Source organism: Vespa velutina, chromosome 1 (assembly GCF_912470025.1).
Source record: "Vespa velutina chromosome 1, iVesVel2.1, whole genome shotgun sequence".
Classification (NCBI taxonomy): Eukaryota; Metazoa; Arthropoda; class Insecta; order Hymenoptera; family Vespidae; genus Vespa; species Vespa velutina.
This window is the reverse complement of record NC_062188.1, coordinates 596149-602148: the sequence shown is the minus strand read 5'-3', so window position 1 is coordinate 602148 and position 6000 is coordinate 596149.

The window sequence follows — 6000 nt, the reverse complement described above, 5'->3', positions numbered from 1 at the left end:
CGCAGGTGAAGCAGATACACCTGGCGCGCGAACAGACCGTCTTAATTAATAAGAATCGCGTATCGTCTTGCTATCGGGCCCGATGCTCGGGCTTACGCGCGATTTCCGGCTCGGTCTTTTCGACCTTTTCGAAACGACTTTACGGTCCGATCGAATTGGTTACGCCTCGATGTCTTAATCGATATAAATCGATCGTACTGTTCCTTCCTTCCTTCCTTCTTCGATCATATAGAGCAAATTCATCGGTTATTCCTGTCTCGATGAACGAGCAATGTTTTACGATTGTATAGGTATGAATAATTCTGATGATGTAACCTCCGACGATGATAATCGTTTTACTTTTACTACGGGCAAGTGTAACACTGTATGTATATATCTATCTATCTACGATTACGAGTCTGTAAAAATAACGTATCGGCGCCAGAACCTTATTATGCAAAGTCTTTCATTTTCTTTTTATTAGTACGATGCGAGTAGGCGTTGAAAAAGTCGAAGATACGAGGAATTAGATTTTTTTTCTCTTTTTTCTCTTTTTTTTCTCTTTTTTTTCTTTCTTTTTTTTTTTCTCTCTCTATTCTCTTTTCTTCTTTTTTCTCCGTGCGTGTGATTTTAATAATGATCTCATACGATCATCGTTCTTCGTCGTAAGTGTTTTAGAAATTGTTGATAAATTAAAGTTAAAAAAAGGGAGGGGGGGGGAGGGAAAAAGATCGAATGAACAAAACTTTGAGATACACGCGATTCATTACGAAGGCTCAAAGATGGAATTCGTTTCGTGGCTCGAGTGAAACTTTACGAGTCACGAAGACTCCTCATGGCCGTGGTCTCGAAATGAAAGCTAATCATATAATAAATAAACGAACGACCGTAGGAGTTGCATCGCTCGAGGAATTCCACGTTGGGATGATTCGATAATTTCTAAACGTGCTTCTCCTTTATCTATTCCGAATAATTTCCAGTTTACGGTAATTACATTAAAATTTTTAAATGGAACGACATTATATAAAAAGAAAAAAATAGAAAAAAGAAAAGAGAAAAAGAATTTGAGTTGAAGAAAAAAAATTCATTATACGATTATTGTTGTAATCTTCTACGTTGTATCAACGTTACTCGTTTAGATCTATTGGAATGAGACACCTTATAGAGAAAAGCCGTATAATTAGCCACGTCACGCTGAAGTTTATTACTCTTCGCATTCTAATCCGCCATTATTGTACTCGTCTCTTTGCTACCTTTCCTTCTTATGATACTCGCGATCGTGCATCGATTGTCCGACCTCGAGGTAGAAAAGGAAGAATACGAAGAAGATGAAGAGAGTATACCTTCCGGCGATCCCACGCTCCACGTACGTTACAAGTTCATCTCCGCCTCCTCTATCCAATTGCACCCGTACATAATGCACGAAGGATCGATATGCACGACCAAATCGAATCGACCTTAATACCATTCATTTCCATTTCTTTACTGATTCTCCTTTACATACATATGCAACACTAGCTATACATTTAACCTTCATAAAACAACAATCGAGAAAAAAAAAGTATTCCGCAATTACAGTATCATTCTGTAATGTAAAATAAAAGAGAGATTGAAATAAAAAGAAAATATGCAATCTCTTGGGTCCCCCCCCCCTTGCGTTAGTCCATCCGAATACGCGCATGTCGCGCCGGGTTGCATACCAAAAGGTGCATTGTTTCCAACCCTCGATAAGTTCGATCATTTTATCGGATAAATTAAAAATTTTCCTTAGACCGTAATTGATTTTTAAAATATAATAACAAATTAGCTATGACGAACAAACAAGGATAATGTAAAAGTTAATAATTAATCAATATTTTCTGATAAAAAAATTCATTAATCAATTAAAAATCTTTATGACAAATGTACTATTAAAAATTGTAGGAAGGACGAATATTCTTTGAACATATTCTCTTCCTCCTCCTTTTTTTCTTCTTGTTCTTCTTCTTGGATCTTGCTCCTTCCTGAAAGCTGGCGCGATGACGGCGTGTGCCCGCGGGGGCGTTCGAGTCGTGGATCGCGTGCACGAGCTGTGCTTCTCTCTGCAGGTGGAGGAGACCTGGAAGGAAGAGCTGTTAGGGTCCTGAGACTTTACCACGACTCATTCTCTCCCTCCCCTTCTCTCTCTCTCTCTCTCTCTCTCTCTCTCTTTTCGAAAAAGCCCAAGGGGCAAGTCCTGATGGAAGAGTGCTGGCCAGCAACGCGGGTGTGCGACTTAAACGTGGGCGGATCTGGATGCGCCCCGGGTGTTTCTCACCCGCATACCTGCCCTTACGTACCTATTCTCCCTTTCGTTGCTTCTCGTTTTCCTTTTCTCCTTTCTCTTCTTGTTTCTCTCGAAGGAAGGCAATGGACCCTTCTCTCGCTTTACTAACGAGCACCAGATCTTCCTACGTATTAAAGAAATATTTATCGTTATACGAATTTACATCTCGTATATCTACATGAATTGCATTTCTCATTTTCTTTATTATCTTTACGAACGTCCCGTTGCATTTTACGATTCAATCGTGATTTAATTATTTTCAAGAAGAATAAACGTCGACGTTAGACGGACGTTACAAAAGATGGAAATAATTATAGTAGTCGTATTTACTCCTGGACCATTCTTCCATCGATCACAGAATTGTGTAAAAAGGAAGAAAGAGAAAAGAGGTACAAAGGTACGCCGTTTTTCGACACGAACGAAGAAGGGCTATCGGCGCATTCCCCGGAAATTACCGTCTAGAAAGAGGCTCCGTTTACATGCTCGTGTCTCGAAATCGAAATCGAAGAAGAAGAAGAAGAAGAAAAAGAAAACGATGAAGATGAAGAAGAAGAAAACGATGAAGATGAAGATGAAGATGAAGATGAAGATGAAGAAGAAGAAGAAGACGAGGACGAAGGAGAAGACAAGGACCCGTTCGGAAGCAAGAACGTTTCGTTCGTTGCCCGGAGGATGTTCCCATGAATCGGGGGCGGCTGCTATAAGTAAACTACTGCCGAGATATGCTGTTCGATGCGTTAGACCCTCCGACATTTTTCTTCGACCATTCTTTTCGCTCCTCCGCCATCAGCACCTTTCTCTTACTCGAGGATACTTCGAACATGGATGCGTGTCTTCTTCTTTTACTCTCAAACACGTTATTAGGAGAACCCTTTAATAAACCGTCGAGACTTCTTCTTCTTCTTCTTCTTCTTCTTCTTCTTCTTCTTCTTCTTCTTCTTCTTCTTCTTCTTCTTCTTCTTCTTCTTCTCCTCCTTCTTCTTCTTTTCAACTCTAGTTCCCGACATTTTTTTGCCGATGGTCCGCCATATTCTCTCGTCCGTCCTTCTCAATTCTCTTCTTCCCATTTCATTCTCATTTAAAAACACGATTCGTTTGAAATCGAGTTATGAGCGATATAATAAAAGCTACTTCGTAAGTCGTAGGCGATAATCACCGTCGAATTCACGTTTCAAAGCGAAACTTGTCCGTTTTTCTTTTCCTTTTTTTTCATGCTCGTTCACGTCGAGCCATCATTACATAGCCATAATTTCCCGATGGCGACAACCGCCCGCAGAGTTAATTACACCTTACTCATTGCACAATGTCTGTATTCTTATTCCGCACTCGACGTTTTGCACCTTTATGTTCTCGAGATCGTAAAACATATTATAAATAGAAAAGCAAGAGAAAAGAGAAAGAGAAATAAATTGAGCTTAGTCGTCATCGTTGTCGCGTCGGTACACACCGAGAAAATGGCGTATCGTGAAAAGTTTTGCGTTTTGTTGTTCGTACGGCGCGAACATTGTGCGATCAATTCGCGAACGTAAGAATCAGGAAGTAAGACGAATAAGGAGGTCGTTTGAACCCTCAGCTTCTGCGAATTTTCCTCTTTTTTTTTTTTTTTTCTTTTTCTTTTTTCTCCTTCTTTTTACACGTCCATCCCATACCTCGACGTTTATGGTTTTCCATTTATGTCTTATGTTTCTTGCTCAAATAAAGCGCGTAAGCAGTACGACGATTCTCTTGTTTTTCATTTTGTATCTTTTTTCTTTCTTTTCCTTTTTTCTTTTTTTCTTTCTTTCTTTCTTTCTTCGAATGCACCAGCAACGAAAACTTTAGATCGTCTCGCGATATTATGAAAAAAGGGTAAAGAAAGACGAAAGAGAAATAATCTCATAAGATCGGAATGGTAGCATGTAAAAATCAATAAAGAAATAGAATGCAACACGTTAGACGTCGGTTTCCACATTACCTCCGGTCTTTATCTCTTTTCACCTTCATTGTCTCATCCGCGAAAGAGGAGACTCTGCGTCTAACATTCTGTGAATTTGTGTATCAGGTTAACATAAATCTAAGAAAGTTTATTTGTTACACGTCAATCCTCGCGTGAGATCCAAGGTAGAGTCTGATCGGATGAACAGGGAAACAGAATGTTTCTCGATTCATTGTCGATGATATACGTTTTTCGGGATGAGATAGGTTGGAACACCGGGTGCGTGTGGTATCGACGAAAAGCATTTCCGACAATCATCGAGCCTCGTAGCAGGCCTGGAAAGATAGCATCCGGATTATCATGCACGTGCATGTTGACAAAAGAAGTTTAGCTTGTAAAGCTGATTAAACCTTAGTTAATCACAAGGTAACAGGATAGTATGAGACTCGACGAAGCGTCAATAGCGTCGATAGCGTCGAGAGGTAACCGACGGACGTATTCCTTCTTCGCGTATCTGTTAGCCGGACGAAAGTTTCTTCGAGCGGGCGGTCCCGCGCGGCAAATTCGAGCCAACTCTTCCTCCTTTAACTTCCTGTTATCCGTGTAATCTCGACATAGCAACTGAATTCAGTACTGCAATCCAAGAATTCCAGGCATTCCTGTGATATCGTCTCCGATACCAAACAGGAGGATGGATAATTCCCTCTCGTCTTCCTTGTTTCTTCGGGCTCATCTTCCCCGCCTGTATCTCATCTCTTTCCTTATTCTCTTTATTTTTCTTATTTCTTATTTCAACGAGGAAGAATATATAATATTTTATCATTGTTTTTCCCTTCGAGTGAAATTTTCTTAATGCATACTCCTGGAAATCGTCCGTGTATTATGTGATACTACGCGACGCATGTTAACATACCAATTTTATTGTATTTCTCTATGTAAATTTACGCATTTAGAAAATATATATATTTAACGAGACGCTCGTGGACTCTCGATCACGATGAAATAATTAAACGCGGATGTTATAAGAGAGTAGCAATCTAATTACAACGGAGCGCGCCACTATTCGATAATATTTTTTTCACTTCTTTCTTCTTTTTTATCCTTCTCCCATTCCATTGTAATTTTCACGTTTAACAAAGCACTCTAGTGATCTGCGTAAAAAAGAAAAAAAATTTATACATATATATATATATATATATATATATATATATATATATATTTTGATAATAATATCGACAATTTTAGGGTACGAATATAAAAATGAAAGCGATATATCCGTATCATAAATATACGATAGAAATGGATGCGGATAGATAAGTAAATCGGATAGATTTAAAATATAAATCTGATGGATAATCATGAATAAATAATAAAATGATTAAAATGTTTATCTTAGAAAATTTAGAACATTTTCCGATCGAAACGTTAAATGCTTTCGATGGACGATCTGAGCGCCGCCGATAAGGAAGGAGTAGCTTCGCTCGTCTCGCGCAACAGAGTGGGGGAATAAGGAATAGTCTAGCGTGACGCGAACGACGTGGAGGGGGAAGGTAGCAGGCAGACTGGGAGAGAGTTACACGTGATCTCTAGGACGCGCGCTATCAGTGTGTTGATGGCAGGCGAAGAAGTAGGAGGGAGGAGTAGGTCGATCGGTCGGTCGGTCGGTCGGTCGGTCGGTTGGCTCGCCTAGCAGTCACCATTTAGCTTCTCGAATTTCTATTCTCCTGGCACATCGGTGGAGCGCCGCAGCGCCACGCGTCACGGCGAGCACCACCGCAACGCAGGGCGCCCCTACGCCGGA